Source organism: Protopterus annectens, chromosome 9.part0 (assembly GCF_019279795.1).
Source record: "Protopterus annectens isolate FY-2018-M chromosome 9.part0, PAN1.0, whole genome shotgun sequence".
Lineage (NCBI taxonomy): Eukaryota > Metazoa > Chordata > Ceratodontiformes > Protopteridae > Protopterus > Protopterus annectens.
The window spans coordinates 1,202,697,973-1,202,716,343 of NC_056743.1; the positions used below are offsets into that span (position 1 = coordinate 1,202,697,973).

The 18,371-nt window shown below is 41.1% G+C and overlaps 1 long non-coding RNA gene across 1 annotated transcript in view; it reads right to left on the reverse strand.

Annotated features, from left to right (window-relative positions):
• Positions 1 to 18,371, reverse strand: part of LOC122811938 — a 558,722-nt gene that overhangs the window by 438,499 nt on the left and 101,852 nt on the right. Inside the window, exon 3 of the long non-coding RNA XR_006366316.1 lies at positions 893 to 946. This is a non-coding gene — a long non-coding RNA (uncharacterized LOC122811938). The remainder of the gene's footprint in view (positions 1 to 892; positions 947 to 18,371) is intronic.

An 18,371-nucleotide genomic window follows, 5' to 3' on the forward strand; every position in this document is an offset into this window, starting at 1 on the left:
AAATGGTTTGATGGCCAATATAAAAGCAAAGCCAAAAAGGTGGTCAAGCCCCACCACTGCAGCTGACCAACCTCAACAGAAATCAGTGTAAGAACTTTTGTCCATAATATTCTAACAGGACTTCACTGGACTGGAGAATGGTGTGCACGGCATGTAGCAGATGGACTGAGGGTATGCCACTGGCTCTGCAAAGTTGCACTTCCTCCTCATCCTTCACTGCATGAAAGCAGAAGCTGATTCACAGGGCAGAAAGTACAGCACACTATTAATTCAAAGAGAAAGACCATGCCAGTTGCCAAGGGAGGTAAAAGATACTAAGGAGAATCTGTGAATGATGCCCCCACCACTGCTAAAGTCTCAGGGACTAGCTAGAATGAAAATAATGAATCATCAAGAAAGCTGCTACTGTCTAGGAGGAGGGGTATGGGGTGGTATGTCTAGATGGAAATGAACAAATGGGTCAGTGCGACAGCTGGAGTGGTTTGACTGTCATGTCTGTGGATAAAAAAGAAAAAGACAGAAGAGAAATACAAAAACAAGTGTGCATTCTTGTTTTTTTGGACTGATTCAAGTGCTGCAAATATGGTAGTTTCTAAAAGACAATTCTATTGGGAATGGTCACTGTTTAAATGTAACCCCCTCTTAGCATTAAGTTTCAGATAACTCAGAAAAGGGTATATTAATTTATGTGATGAGTCTGGCTTTCTGTAGAAAACAACAAGATACAATGCTGCCAAGCAATTATAATTAACTCAGCTCTATCCACATAGCACTTGCATGTGTCAATACACAGTACTGTTAAAGGCCTTGCAGATGTAAAGAACTTGCAGAAGAATATTACCAATATAGTAACATGCTGCACGTCACATGCCAATACAATTTCAAAACATACCTCTTCTTTGGTCTCTCTTTCAGGTCTCTTCTCTTGATCAGTCTCCTAGGATTACTAAACAGAGACAGAAGCAAAGTCCATTTACAGCAATACAATAAGTGGCTAATGACGGATAGCACCATTTCCCATATTATTAATCTGCAGAACAATGTTTAAGGCGCATTCAACTTGGGAAAAAATTTAGTGGTGGGGTTCATGTTCTTATAAAACAACAACCTCTGCACATAAATGCTGCAAAATAATTCACAGGAACAAATTTTGTTCCAGTTGCCTGCACTGGTGGCTGATAAGGAAAAATCACAGATTATGACCCTGGCAACCAAAGTTCGAGTACTGGTTAGGGTGCTTGATACTGTGGGTAGGGAGGATGGGCGTACCCACAAATGTACCCCACAGACAGGTCTGGTATTATAAAGAACATCAGTAACTATGAGGGGAACAGGGCTAAATCTAAGGGTCAAAAATCATATTAATATGCAGAAATAACAGCAATTAAGATGCATGTATGCATGTCAAATGTTTTACCTATTTCTTAAAAGGTTTGTAATAGGTCTAGAAATGAATTTTTGAAGAAACCAACTGAAAATATATCTTTCAAATGATTGTCCTTACATAACAGACTCTCAGCACAACTAGCACCTCTTAAAAAAATCTTCCCTTTTACTACAAATTGTATGAATCGGCAAGAGCCTTTCATAAAATATGGACAAAATCGTTTGGGGAAGATGAAAACTCGCACCCAACAAATAATTAGAACTAGCTGCTGGCACACTGTATAGGTTATAGTAGAATCCCCTTCCCCCTGCCTACTCTCCCCATGTAATTTTAGATATATACAGGTAGTCTTACTGAAAATACTGTGTGCAAAGTGAAATTCAAATCTATTCAAAAAAATCCTTGAAACGTTCCACAATTCCTCTCATTCCTATCAGTTCATAGGTATATACTAGACTAATTACCACCACTAGGGTACTCAGCCATGCTTCCAAAATGTGTCCAATAAGTTTTGATGCCGTAACGGTTACTTTAAAGTTTTTTTTTTTTTTTTAATTAGGACAAGCAAATCCCTATTCCATGAAGGCTCTGTCTAAAAACTGTTCACTTCCACCCCCAAATGATTCACAGGTCATAGGTGATTACTAGGCTAATGGCCCTGGGGCCCTTACAAGCCTAGCCAAGAGTTCACCCCAAAAATGAAACCTCAGTCAGCACATGTCGCCCCTGTCAGAGGGACAAAGCTGGAACCCCTGGGACAAATCCACTCAAGACTGCGTTTGAAGAGGGTCAGTGAGGTACTCTGTGTGACATGTATGAGAAGCCTATTCCAGAGACAGGGCAGCCTCTAGGAGACGAACCTGTCTCTACAGCAGGTTTTGTTGATGTTGCATATTAGATTTAGGTTTATCAAGCAGGTAATGCACAAGGAGTTAGACTTATGGATATGGAGCATCTCCAGTAGGGCATGGTCTGACATTGCCTTGTAGGCAAGACACAGATCACCTCTGAGCAATCTGTACGATACAGAGTAGAGTGATGGTGATTCAAGCCTGTCCGCATAGGATAGGTGTTGGAGGCCATAGATTCTCTTTGTGAGGTACTTCTGTGGCCTTTCCAGTTGGTGCATGCATTTGGAAAGGTACATACCAAACTGGGCATTATACTAACAGGACTAATAAGGGAGGAGTACAGAGAGGTAAATAACCTCCTTTTTTCTGGATGCAATCCCTTTACTTATGAGATGAACCAAGTAAAAGGCTTTTGTGACCACTGCCGCCACATGATGGTCGAATGTGAGATTGTTGTCGACCTGAGTGCCCAGGACTCTCATCACAGGTTGCATGCTTAGGGGGTCGCCGTTGATGTGATACTCAGTAGGGGCTGTTTTTTTGCCGAATGGTATGATAATACATTTGCGTTTAACTTAAGACCATGACTTTGGCACCAGTCATTTGTAGCTGTGAGACCCCCTTCCAGTATGTCATCATCATTTGGGGAGTCAATGACAGCACCCAACTTACAGTCATCTGCAAACTTGGTCATCTACAGGCCATATGTCTTTGCCTGGACCTCTGAGAAGTATATACCAAACAGGGGTCCCAGGACAGATCCCTGGGGAACACCACTAGTGACAGGTCTCCTGTCGGAGGTGGCACCACCCATTTTGACCTTGTGGGTCCCAGCTGTGAGCCAGATGGCCACCCATTTGACTAGACAGGGATTAACACCAAGCTGTGTTAGCTTTTTGATGATGCCCGAGTGAGGGATTGTGTCAAAGGCCTTGGCCAAGTCAAGGTAAGCTGTATGTACTGACTTTCCCTCATCCAGGGCCTTGGTGACCGTCTCAAAGAAGTCAACTAGGTTCAATAGGCAAGATCTGCCCCTGACGAATCAGAAGTGGGTGGGGTCAGGTGCTTGGTGAGTGCCTCTGTCCTTGTTTATGAGATCCATAATAATATGCTCCATGCCTTTACAGATCAGACTTGTCAAGCTGATGGGGCGATAGTTACCCGGGTCGGTATTGGCATCACCTTTGTGCAAAGGGAGGACAATGGCAGTTCTCCACTCTGCTGGAATGAAGCCTGCAGTTAGGCTGTGGTTGAATAAGGTGCTCAATAGTGAAGCTAGTTCTTGCTGGAGATGGTGCAGAATATAGCGTGGGATACTATCAGGTCCCATGGAAGCTATGTTTTTTGCCTTGGATAGGGCCTTTAACACAATCTACAGAGATGCGACGTGTGGGACAAGTATCGGGGATGTGGACTGGGCCATTGGGGGCCGATAAAGGGGTGAAGTTTGTGCTGAACTTATCAGCCAGCAGGTTGGCCAAGTTCGCAGGATCAGTGTAAGTGTTACCATTAAGTACCAGTTTGGAACAAACTTGGGCTTTGCCATGGAGGTTCCTAATGTAGCTGAAGGACTTGTGGTTTCCCTTTGTTTTGGAGGCTAGTTTCAACTCATAATTGGCTATGGAGGTTTTTCACTAGTGATCTAATTTGCTTGTTGAGGCAGAGGAAGAAGTTTTTCCAATTTGGAATTTGTTCCTTTTTACCCCTGGACAACAGTTTCTTCCTTTTGTTGTAAAGCCTGTTGATAGGGGATGTCCAACAGACAGGTTTGTGTTTCTTTGAGGAGCAGATTTTAGTTCTGTTGAGTATGGCTGAATTCATGCAGTTGTACAGGTGCTTGATACTACACTGGTGCACTGTTCAGCATAGTTGTCTGCATCATCTTGAGCGGGGCATTTGTGTGAAGCGGCTGATACCCTCCCTTAAGAGGCTGTAGTCAGCTTTTGAGAAGTCTTTTTTAGCCTGGTTACGGCTGGGGAGGGCTTGGGTGGGATAGAAACTTCAAATGAGAAAGACCAATGATCTGATCTCACCAAGAAAGAACATATTATGAGAGTGGTGCAGCGGTTGCTCATGTTGGTGAGAACCAAGTCCAGTATGATTAAAATAAATTAAAAATCTCTCCTTTTCTCTACAACTTCTTCACAGGTCACATCTTATTCCTTTTCATGCACAAGACTGTACATTTGAGGGCACTGCCAAAACCTATCAAATTCCAACAGAAATTAATTCATTTGTTCAAAGCCAGCATCGTTCTACCCAAAGCATAATTTGCCTCATACAATTTCTTCCACCTACTTTCTAAATTATTGCCATAAATTTCCAACTCTCTACTTCCACCCATCAAAACACTTCTCCAAGTCTCCATTATTCTTTCTTCAAGGTGCCTACCGAAATATCCAGGGCTGTGGTTGTCCTTGCTAGTACAATTGAAACTGAAAACACTGAGGTATACATTCAAAGTCTGAGTCAGCAGCATCTCAAATAATTCAAATACTCTGAAGTACAGCAATTCTGCAGTCAGTAAAATTTCAAGGAGTTGGAGAAAACCACAGTGTTGAGATGTGCAAGTTTCTGGCAAAGCCCAACTTCAAAACTTAACAGTTTAACTGAGTAAGATTTTTTTGTTTTTGAATTACTGTTTAATTCTCAGTGTCAGGACCTGCATAATCTGGTCCCAACAGTGAGGCCTTCCAAGCCTTATACACAAACTGCTACTGGTCTCAGTCCATTCTCTCTCTCCTATATCCCACACTCCACTGTAATCAATCTTCTGCACTCCAAATCTTGTGTCAGAGTATATACATTACCTAAAGAACAGCACCACCCTCCTCTCATACCCTATTTGTGTGCTTCTCCTATTCCACACAAGCCATGACTAATTTCTGAATCTTCTCCACCTTCTAAACCTATTTTAGTAATGTGCATAAGTAAAAGAACCTCTTTTGCTTCCTCATCAACCTTTCTACCAACATTACATCTTTCTTCCATCTGCTCTCCAATCCCATTCACCTACTCAAGCAACTCTGCACCTCCTCTCTACATTACTTATTTCAGACTACTCTTCACCCCACAACCCATGAAAGTTTCAAATCAGTATCTTTCTCACCACTCCACTCCATTTCTACCGACCACCGATTTCTTTACATTAACCCTATGGATTGGTAACTTCCCAAACCAATCAAGAAAATTACAGCACTATTCTGTTAATTAAAAGACAATCTGAAAACTTTCACCCCCCCAACTGAGTTTCCCCTCCCAAATCACTTCCTTCATTCTTGTTGCCATAACTTAAATGAGTAATATTTAACCACCTCTCACAGCAGAGATCCAACAATAACCTTTAAATGATTAAGTACTACTGAGTCAAAGATCCTGTTAATATCAAAAAGCTGTATAGTCTGGCTTTCCAAGATGGCTGAACACTGAACAACACTAACTTCAGCTCTCTGTGTGACAAAAACTGATACATAAGGCCCAGTAATTCTGCCTGTTTTAGTAGAATTCAGTTAACTGGCTAGTAAGTACACGTTGTGGATGCCAGCAAAGAAGAAACTTAAGAGAGCATGAAAAAAAATCACCTAGAAAAGATGGAGAAAACACTGACTAGGAAGAATCCTGCAGCTGTTTAGCAAAAAGCAGTTCAAGCCTCAACTTTCATACAGGAGATGACTACCAGTAATTTTGAGGGGAAAAAAGTCACATGCTCACAGCTGATTTAAATAAATGAAACACTGGAGGAGTACATCAACTGAAATAAAAGGCTGGAAAAAATGGAAAAAGCTTTTAATGGCTATTCAGATGAACTGATAAAACTGGAAAAAAAAAATTCGGAGGTCGAAATGAAGAAATGGCTGTCTGAGTATGAAACTACTCAAGAAGATGGTACAGTTAGAGGACAATGCATGCAGAGGAAAACTGACATTTTGGGCTATACAAGAGAAACCAGAAGGAACAGACTATTAATTTTAAGAAAGCACAAATAAGTAACTGGACTTGTATTCCACAGCAAGATTTCTGAATTCAAAAGGCACATAATGTGTAGCCTCCACACCTTCCCATGAGAGCAACCACTGCCTGTATTAATAAAGACCAAATCATATGAGCAGGAAGAATTGATCCCGGTAAAACTGATAGAAGAGCAAAAAATTAAAAATCGGAAACAGTAGTGTGTATGCGGAAAAAGGAAGTTATGTCTTACCATAACATTCCATCTGTGTTCTTGATCTTCGCTCATCCATTACTGGTGGGTTTATTGCTTCCGTCCTCGGAACAGAGCCGGCCAAATATCAAGCTCGCGTCAGCCAAAAACTCTCGAGTCAAGGTCCTACCCAAGAATGATCTGCTCCCTGTTACCTCAAACAGAATTTATCAACTCAAATGCCCTGGATCAGCTGGTAAACTCCCCTACCAGACGTGAAAACATATTGGACCTGGTCATCACCAACATGGGGGACAGGTGTTTCGCACAGGAGGTCAACCCCGTTCACTGGTTAGATCAGACTATAAACTAATCACTCTGGATGTCCACACCACCACCCCCAACCAAGGAAACCACAGTAAAAACTTTTCTATAGCAAACTTCACCTTACTTAAGACAGAGGTGGTAAGTTTCATAGCCCCCATGTTAAATAACAGTGTCCAAGATGCAGGAACCTTTACAAATGCACTCTATGAGCACCTACAAGGATGCATGGATCGTGCCATCCCTAGCAAAACCAAGGTTCAGTCCCCTAAGAGAAGGAAACAAGTCTGGTGGACCCCTGCCATAAACAGGCTATACAAAAGGAGGAGGAAACTAGTTCAGAAAAAAAGCAAATCCCAAGAAGGAAAGACATCCCTGATCAGTATCAGTAAGAAACTAAGGTTCCTCATAAAACCACCTAAGGCTAACTTTGAAAGAAAAATAGCCAAGGATTCGAAAGATAACCACAAAGCCTTCTTTAGCTATGTCAAGAATCTAAGTGGCAACTCGCAGATATGCTCTAAGCTAGTGCAAAACAGCACAAAATATACTGAACCTACTGATTATGCCAACATCCTGGCAGATAGATTCAGTGCAAAATTCACCCCCTTCTCACCCCCAAAAGAGGCCACAACAATACAGGAAAGGTGTAGTGTCCCAGAAATCAGATGCACAGGTGAAAACAGCCCTTTCAAAAGCCAAAAGCACAGCGCCAATGGGACCAGATGGTGTCCTAGGCTGCGTCTTGCACGAACTACAGAAAGAACTAACACCCCACCTAAACACACTGTTCAACCTCAGCCTCTCCACAGGCTACGTGCCCATAGAATGGCGCACAACAGTTATTCCACACCACAAAGGAGGGGCCACAAATTACCCTGGTAACTATCGCCCCATAAGCCTGACTAGCCTGGTCTGCAAGGCTATGGAGTGCATCATCATGGAACTTATTAACAAAGACATTGGGAACCTCCAAACACTTGATCTGACCCAGTTTGGCTTTGTTAAGGGCAGATCATGCCTACTAAACCTGGTTGACTTCTTCGAGACAGTCACCAGGGCCATAGATTAGGGGAAGGTGGTTCACACAGCCTACCATGACCTCGCCAAGGCTTTTGACACCATTCCCCACTTGGGAATTATAGAAAAACTCAACAGCCTGAACAAAACCCCTACGTCACGAGATGGGTTGCCAACTGGCTTACAGACAGAACTCACACAGTAAGAAAAGCGGGTTCCAGGTCCGACTATAAACCAGTCACAAGTGGTGTCCCACAAGGCTCAGTCCTGGAACCCCTACTGTTCGGCATATACTTCTCAGAAGTACAGGCAAACACAGGAGGACTATGGGTAACCAAGTTTACTGAAGACTGCAAACTGGGAGCCATAAATGACTCTCCGGCTGACACGGACATTCTCCAAAAGGGCCTTACTGAAACAGACACCTGGCATCAAAGTCATGGTCTCAAGCTAAATGCCAAAAAATGCATAGTCATCCCGTTTGGGGAAAAACAAAACACCCATGAATTACCACATAGGTGGCAGTCCCCTTAATACAGAAGAGGTAATAAGAGATCTGGGGACCCAGGTAGATAGTAATCTCTCCTTTGACCATCATATTGCCAAAGTAGTTAGGAAATCCTTCTATGAAGCCCTTCTTATTAATAAACGGTTCGCATCTAGAAATAAAGAGGTTACAGTGCCCCTCTACTCGTCACTCATCAGACCCTTCACAGAGTCCAATGCCCCATTTGATATGTACCTCACAAGACACTTCCAACAGCTGGAAAGACAACAAAAGTACCTCACCAAGAGGATTACTGGCCTCAAACATATGTCCTATGCAGCCTGACTGGAAAAACTCTGGCTGTACTCAGTGGCATATCGCTTACTCAGAGGTGATCTCTGCCTGACTTACAAAGCCATGTCCAACTCAGAATTGATGGACATGCTTCACCTAAAGAAATCCAAGCCATTGTGAGCCACTCACTCTAGTGAGCTAAACCTCGCCACAACAATAAATAGGTCATGCTGGAGGGATAGATTCCCGTCACAGAGACTCCTCATGCTTTGGAACAAAATTCTAACTACATTAGGCAGAGCCCCTCACTAACACTCTTCAAGAGAAACCTTGATGAGTGGATGGGTAACAGAAAATACTCCCCTGGGATCACTTCATTGGTTCTTCTTGACAGAGGCTCAGTTAATCAATGGGATGGCGAAAGCCGACACACTCTGGCTAAGCTTATAAATGCCTTCGGGCAGATAGCCTAGTACCTAGCTATGAACCTAAGACCGCATTATCAGGCAAGCGGAAAGCAAGAAAAGTTTAACTAAAGAAAATATTTAAGATAGAAGTATTTGATGAAACGAATAAAGCAAAACGAGCATGTGTAAAGCAAAAAACGAGTGTGCTTAAAGCAAATTGAGTGTGTTTATAGAGGCAAAGTTGGGCATGTTTAGAATAAAACAAGCACATGAAAAGTGCATTTTGCGTAAAAAGGGCTTAAATGAGCAAAACACCTACAATAAAGCTAATAAAGAGCACATTAAGTGAAATAAAGCAAGGCAACTGCATGTGTTTTGGCAAAGTGCTGTATTTGGGCTTAACTACAACTACCAAAGGCATAACTACGGTTATTCGAAGTATCTCAGAGTGTGTACAAGTGCTTACAGTGTATGCTTGCTACTGTGCATGTATTTCAAAGAGTCTGTTGTGTGCAAACTGCAACTGCTTTCATGTAATTCAGTCAAAGTACAGTTATTTCAAAAATGTTTACTGTGCTGGGTGTGTCCATTCGCAAAGAACCACCACTATAGAGTGCTTCTTGCACTGTAAAGAGTTGCTTAATACGGTACCACCATTTTGGTGACATTTTAATGTGGTGCATGCAACTGTCTGCATTGTGCAGTTACTTGGCATGTTTTGTACACTGATGAGAGGTGTTTATTTCCAGTTTGATAACCGGGGATGTCCACTGGGCCCGAAAGCCCATTTTTAGTGGAGGCCCGGGGAGAAAAGCTCCGATTTACAAACACAATGCACACTTAAAACTCTATATTACAAACACATTGCACACACAAACAATTTACCAAAGACAACATTACAAGAGTATAACAGTGCTCGTGAATTACTTAGTCGCTTTGTAAAGTTCTTGAATGTTTCTTAAAGCGACGACTTTAGTAAGTGAAGATGAATGACTGTAGCATGCCTGCCTTCATCGATAAAGTTCCAAGAAGTATGGCAGATGATAAATTACTTTAGCATTTTCACCTTTACCGATAAAATTCCAAAAGTATTGAAAAGCACAAGTAGTTATTTCGCAAAGTTCAGTAAAGGTATCAAAAAGTCTGAGAAGTTTATTTTGCAAAGTCCAGTTATTCAAAAGTACTAAGAGATTGTTTATTCGCATAATTCCGAAAAGCTCATTGAAAAGTGCAAGTTCAGAGTTCAAAGGCATTGAACAATTATTGCCATTAATTCTGGCATATATGCATGTGTGTATATTCAAGCTTAGTTGCAAACCCCTTCCGTGGCATGTATTAACATGGCAGACGGATTTTGAAAACCCCTACCGTACTATGTGCGTTTGATCAGAATATTGCAAAGAACTTGAGGATATTTAAGCAAGAGCACGATATTTTTATACAAGCATCAAACTCAGAGATGCATGAACAAGGGCATTCATTTTGCTAAAATTAGCTGGATCAGAAGCCACTGAAAGGGAGCGTTCATCTGTGTATGCACCAGCTGTATATGAAGGAGAAGGTGCAGACTGCCATACTGTTGTAAAAGGTGAATCAAGAGAAGACCTCCAGTGTTTGAAGTGCAAGTTCAGAGAAATGTGTAACCCCCCAGGGAAACACTACATTAGACAGGCATTTGTTTTACACAAGAGATCAGAAGCCAGGGGAGACATTTGCAGCTTACATAACTGATTTGAGAAACGGAGCTAAAACGTGCGAGTTTGGTGAATAAAAGATAAGCTGATAGAGGACAGGCTTGTATGTGGAATTACCAGTGCTGCTGTGAGAAAGATTTTACCTTGGGCCAGTGATTTAAAGTTGAGTAAAGCCATAGATATGTCAGATCCAAGAGGTGACAGAAAAACACACAAGTATGCTTGCAAGTGACAACAGCATGGTTTTAGTTGGTTCCAGAGCACATATAGATAGTATGCAACACGTGGCAAACAAGAACAAGCCTAAGCACATGGCAGCTACAGGATTTCCAAAGAAGGTGTGGAGCTTTCCAGAAAGTTCTAAGAAAGGTGTAAGCTCCAATGCCAGCTCAGTGCAAAACAGGCAAGATTCAGTAAAATCCAAATCAAGTTTTATTTTCAACTGTCGCAATTGTGGTGCGAATCATGAGTCAGAGAGAGAAGTGCTTAGCATGTGGTCAGCAATGGCACAAGTGTAAAAAATGGAATCATTTCCAGAAGTTTTGCAGATAAAGCAAGCCTCGCACAAAAGGTCAAACAAAAAAGCAAGTTGATCAAGTAGAGTCGACACATTCAACTTTCTATGTGGATGGTGTATCAGTGCTTGGTGAAAGAGATGATGCAGTGAACTTGATAACAAGGAGTGAAGCAATCTGTATTGCCTGGATTAATGGAAAATCCACAGAGCTCAAGGTAGACACTGGCTCAAAATGCAATGTTTTACCAGCAGATACATTTGCAAGAGTGAGAACTAAAGGAACAACTCAGTGTAACCAGTAGTGCAACACTTGTTGCTTATGGAGGTAAAGAAATTCAAACTGAAGGTTCAGTGATACTTTCATGTTATTTCGCCGAGAGGTGTTGCAACTTGTTATTCTATGTAGTCCTAAGACAGGTGCAGTGTTTATTGGTTCTCAAAGCAGTGGCGGCTGGTGACTTCAAATCAAATGGGGGGGGGCTGCAGGAGACAGCTGAATGGGTGGGATCAATGGGAGGGGGTATGGCCAACTAGAAAGGGGAGGAGCTATGCTCAAAACCACAAAAACTAACTAAATACACTGCCCTGGGTGCCAAACCGTCATTATGAGAGTCCAATCAAGACAAAATGAAGTGCAGAAGAACAAAAATATTTCAATGCATTGGCTGCATGACAACTTAATATCTAGATGGAAACAAAAAGGTTGTGAGGCATGAAAAAAAAATTACTTTTTAAATACATTAATGGAATGCCAGTCAAAATAAAGTACAAGAAAAACAAGCAGCACTCAACTCAAATCACTTCTTGCACTGCAGTTCTAATTATAATTTATATTCAGCTTTATTAAAGTACCAAGTAACGTGCTGAACGTAGAAATCTCTGATGCCCCCACTTGTAAAAATGTTTATCCAAAAAAAGACCTGTTGCCTGACAACTATCTACTTGTTTCATGGAGAAAACATGATCAAAGTAAAAAATGAAAAGCAAACAAGAAATAAGCTCAAGATACATTGCTTAAAAGGATTACTGTACAGGTTATGGACCACACGACTGGCATTCTCTGTTTAGTTTACGGGTAAAGCCTGCAGAGATGACTGGAAGTCTCCAAGTGTAATGAACTTCTTAAAATAATGTAACCCTGTCCTTTATTACAAATACTGTCATATGCATTTCAATACCCAAGGCTTATACATTATCTAGTTAAGTATTCTCTATATGGCAACAGAAAGGCTTTCAATGTTGGCAATTCTTTAACAGTATGCTTATTAAAGCTTACTTGCATCTTACGATCTCAGCCAAGCTTACCTGATGATCATTAAAGTATTGCTACTTAAACACAGATCAACAGGCACTTTGAGTAATAAGCATAAATCAACAGTACAAAAAATATGACAGAAGCCAGACCATTCTGCAAGAATCAAGGACAGAGGAAAAGCCACTCTAGTACTTGTGTCTACCTTGGATGGGGGGGGGATACTCTGCACATTTACACTGCATAACTACTCCTTGCCTTGCTTCGACACATCCAGAATCACTACATGGGGGAGTGGGGTGCAACAAGTATGTCACAATTTGAAATGTCTCTGGCTGACTGTGATGGCCCTGACACATTTGTCATACCGCTCAAACTCAGAGCAAGAAATCTAAACAAAGTCATACATAGAAGTGGGACACAGGCCCAAAAATAAGGACAATTTTTAAATATTGCTCTTATAAACTTAGAAAGATAATAGAATAGTAGGTCTTGCATTAGTATGAATTTTCTGAAGGGTATGAAATCTGAAACTCAAATGTCTGTCATTATTTTCTAACTTCAGTTTTTAATGATTTGTCACTAATTTGCCAAAACAAAAACACAATTTTATGAAAAATGGACCAAAAATGTTATGCAAAAATATGAAATAGCCACACAATACAGCTGGGAACCTGTCAAAGAAGGGACACTTTAATATTAGTACTGCTAACTTGAGCAGCTGACAAAATAAAAGAATCTACATGCATTTCTGAAATAAAAGTAATCTGTAACTCTGATTTTTACAGTTATTTCTCAATTGTAAACCCTCCATGTTTTCTTCCAAAATTGCTATTTTGTGGACGGATTATTAAGGGGAAGAGCAACATTTGGAGCCAAAATCAGGGACAGTTGAGAGGTTTGGCTATGCCTAATTCTATAAAGCAATTTATCTGCATGTACCTCTCAACCTGTTAATGCAATAAATCTGGACAAGGCCAAATATATTGGGGGAACATATAAACAGTACTAAAAATTGCTCTTGTATAAACTGAGACAGTTGATAGACTAGGTCTTACTTTAGCATGCATTTTTCTGAAGGTTATGAAGTTTGAAACTAGTGTGTCATTATTTAGTGACTTAATTCCTAAATGATTTGCCAGAAAACCACAAATTTTATGAGGAACAAAACAAAAATAAGAAGCAAAAATCTATTCATTCTTTGAAAATCTGGACAGTTGGGAGGCATAGTTCAGCTGGGGCTGTCTAAGTTTGCCCCCCCCCCACAAAATCATGATCGAATGGAGCCTCCCCCTGCAGCCATTCCAATGATCCATTACTTGACTATTTCATTCCATTTACCATAAACACTAATGTGCATACTGATTTACTTCTATGATGATTTGGACTTCATTTGAAAGTTTTATTTTGCATTTTACAGCACAAACACTAAGACATCTGCTAAACAAACTTAGCATTAAAACTTCTCTGCCCTTGAAATTCACATTCATTGAAATAGCATTGAAACCCACATTCAAAGAAAATACATTTTACCAGTGACAGATAAAGATCAATTCTGGGCTGTTTTCAAATCATAGGCCCCATGCATATGAAACATACATGTGCTCTTTGATACACCTTCCTATTGTTTTGAACATGTTTCCAGTAAACAATGAAACAAAATGCATGCACCCATAATGACAAAACTGCCCACTTCAGAACATTTCCATCATAAAAGTCTACTCAAACTTCTACAGTCCACCATTATCAGTAAATATGCACAATTCTACAGTCCACCATTATCAGTAAATATGCACAATCTCTGAAGTAAAAAATTCATCTAAATAATGCCACATTAAATAAATCTGTAACTAATGAAGAGGTTGCTGCTAGCAAACACCTTTATATTTCATGGTTTCATTGAAAAATAAAGTGTCTGATGCCCCTGAGGAATAAATTGCCTATATTACATTAAAAATGATAAGCTAGTAATATTGCAATAGGAAATGGATGGCAAACTGATAACAGGCTCATAGTTAGTATCTTAACTTTTTCAGTATGGCAGCATTCACCCCTTGTGGGAGTAGAACCAACAACCTCCTGCATCAAAAGCAAGTACACAACCTGTTGTACTATTAACAATGCAAGCTGACTTAGCATAAGCAGCACTAAACTTCTCTTCCCCTGCAGCTCTCAGCTCCTTGTAAAATCTACAATACTCAACTGCATCTTAACTTCGCAGCACAAGAAATCTGGAAAAAGCCAAATTTATTGGGGTGTGGTCAAAAGCCCAAAAACCAGGGACACATTAAACATTGCTTGTATAATCTTGGAAAGTTGCTAGAATAAAATGCTGTGTTACCACCATATATTTTACTGCCAAGGTCCCCGTGCAAGAGTGTCAGAGCAACATACCACTATGCCAAATCACCTGCTTTGTTTAAGAAAAATGCTGTTTTACCACCATACATTTTACTGCCAAGGTCCCTGTGCAAAACAGTCAGAGCAACATACCACTATGCCAACTCAGCTGCTTTGTGAAAGAGCGGAAGACTGAAACTTAAATGGCTATCATTTACTTAATTCAGTTCTCACCATAACTGTCAACCTCTTAGCACAAAACACCTGGATAAACCCAGTAATGAGGGAATACAGCCCTCAAACATATTCAGTGAATTTAGTTCTTGCCATAGCTGTCAACCTTAGAACAAAAAACCTGGACAAAGCCAATAATGGGGTAATACAGTCCCAAAAATAAGGACAAATTTCAAACATTCATCTTATAAACTTGGGTTGTGTTACTAAGTATTTTCTGAAGAATATGAAGTCTGAAATTCAAATGCCTGTCAATTTTTCTTCTGACAGAACAAAAACAATTTTCAGCAGCGGCTCAGGGAGAAGTACTGCAGACGCATGTCTTTGTAAAATGGCAGGACACCAGATCAAATCCACACAAACACAGGGATAAGATGCAGACTCCACACAGAAGGCACCCCAGCCAAGAATCAAACCAGAAAACCTATAGTTGCGAGGCAACAATGCTACCACTGCACCATCAAATATGTAAGGAATTAAACATTCAGAAACCTGAAGTCTGAAATTCAAATGCCTGTCAATTTTATTTAACAACAAAAAAAAATTTTCAGCAGAGGCCCAGGAAGAAATAATGCAGACATGTCTTTGTAACATGGGAGGACACAAAAGCAAATCCACACAAACACAGGGAGAACATGCAGACCCCACAAAGAAGGCACCCCAGCCAAGAATCAAACCTGAGAACCTGCAGCTGTGAGGCAACAATGCTACCACTGCACCATCAAATATCAAGCATTGCAACATTTAGAAACCACAGATATTATGAGGAACCGATCAAATGAGGCAAAAATCTGCAATTTAGAAATGGTGGTGGGTAGGGAATTCAGGTCTTTAACACCTGCATACAAGGTACAGGGTTCAAGCCTGATGTATTCCCTATCACACCACCGTGAGTCTAGCCAGCAGTATATAGCAACTGACAAACACACACACACACACACACACAACACACACACACACAACACACACACAACACACACACACACACAACACACACACACACACACACACATTCACACACACACACACACACACAACACATTCACAAACACACACAACACATTCACACACACACACAACACATTCACACACACACACACACACACAACACACACATACACAACACACACACACACAACACACACACCCACAACACACACCCACAACACACACCCACAACACACACCCACAACACACACACACCCACAACACACATCCACAACACACACCCACAACACACACACACACAACACACACACACACACACACACACACACACACAAAACACACACACACAAAACACACACACACAAAACACACACACACAAAACACACACACACACACAAAACACACACAAAACACACACAAAACACACACAAAACACACACAAAACACCCCCCCCTTACCTGTAGTAGATCTCGTAGCTGCAAACCTGCTCCAAATCCCTGTCCACATAAATCCATCTGTAGCTCCATACCCGTCCGTTCACATAAATCCATCCGTAGCCCGTTCACATAGCTCCATACCCGTCCATTCACAAATCCATCCATAGCTCCACATGAGACCCCGCCCGTCCAGCTCCAAATCGCGAGATCTTCCCGAGACTGCAGCAGACTCCAGACTGCTGATGTTGCAGTCTGACCTCGATGAGGTTTCCCAGCGAGTTTCCAGGAAGTCTATTGCAGTTGGACTGCAGAGACTTCTAGGATCTTGTGCTAACATGTTTCCCAGTCCGGACTGTTGCTGAAACAGTCTGCGCATGCTCCAGACTGTCTCAGCAGCAGTCCAGACCAGTGCGCATGCGCGAAAGTCTGCGAATTTTGAATTTTTTTTAAATTTTATTTTCTTTTACTTTATTTATGTTTTACAGCTGGGGGGGGGGGGCTGCAGTCCAGCAGTCCAATCGCACGGGCCGCCCCTGGGTTACTGTAAACCCTAGGCTTTGTAAAAGAAACAGTATACTGGAAGTGCTGAAGCAAGACCTTGGGGAAAGAAGCCTGAATGAGCAGGTCATCCAGATAAGGAAAGATGTGAAACCTTCTCATACTGCAAAATGCAATCACAGGAGCGAGGCATTTGGTGAATACCCTTGGGCAGTAGAAAGGCCAAAGGGCAAAACAGAGAAATGAAAATGCAAGGAACAGATGGAAAAATACAAAAACATCTTGAAAAGGGTTTGAATTGGGATGTGAAGATTAAGTATCCAGGGAGACCAAGAATGCCTGAGGAAAAAGAGGAAACCAGTTTGGAAGGGATAACATCCAAAAGGAAGGGACCTTCAGAAAGGAGTTGAGCTGAGAAAGGTACAGAATGGGTCTTCCCTACCTGGGAACCATAATTATTCTGGTACAAGACCCTTCCGGGGGGGGTTGCTTGAATGATGCCTTGCACCAGAAGAGCCTGAAGCAGTTCTGGGAAGAAAGGAAACTGTTCTTGAGGAGGTTTGAGGGATGCTCAGAAAAGGAGGAAGGGATTTCCACACCATGAAGTATCTCTGATGGACGATGGAGAGAACCCAAGAAGTCTTGAGTGACAGCTAATTGGGAAAGTACAGGAAAAGACGAAGGGATAAGGGAACCGGACTCAAGAAAAGGGGAAGAAAACAGAACCTGGTTTGTCTGGAAAAGGAGGCTTCTGAGAAGTTGGTCTGAGTAGACTTAGTAGGAGGAACCCGCCTAGAATCTTTCTTACCTTTGGGAAAAGATCGAGGCTGTCTGCGAACAAAGGCCATTTATCAGAATTAGCTCTCTCACTGCCAGAAAAAGCACCACACCTCCCAATATGTAACTGGATGAAGGCCACCTCCAGATAGTTCTCAAGCAAGGGGAATCAGTGAAACAGGATTCATACACCCCCAGGGAATGAAAGTGGTCAGCCCAAATAAAAGGGGCTTGAGGGTTGGCAGCAGATGTATAAAAAAAATGCTGAAATCAGAAATAACATTAATACCTCCATTGGTTTAGTTGCTTTGCTGGTTTCTTTTCTGCAGAGTTACATATTTCTTCCCTTACCCAATTTTGCTTTCCTTACAGAGGATTTCTACTTTTTGATATTTTTTATTATTCCTTAGAACCTTTACAAGTCTGATGGAAAAGAAAATATTTTTAATTCTTTCAAAATAACCAATATATATTTATTACTTCATCAGGGTTGCTTAGCTGGCACGGTTTAAATTTTTTTTGCACCTTATAAAAAGGTTTGGCAGCTTTTAGCACTAAATCTTTTTAAAAAGTACACAACCCTCATCTGTTCTACTCCCTAGACAACTGGTGACAATGGTAGTCCACAAATCTGCATGTTCAACAAGAATGGAAATCGCTCAGGTAAATCCAAGAATTTCCCACAAAATGAGAAAAATCATAAAATCAGGAAAACTTTATATGAATGGGAAAAATTCTGCTAGTGAATAATGAAATCCATAA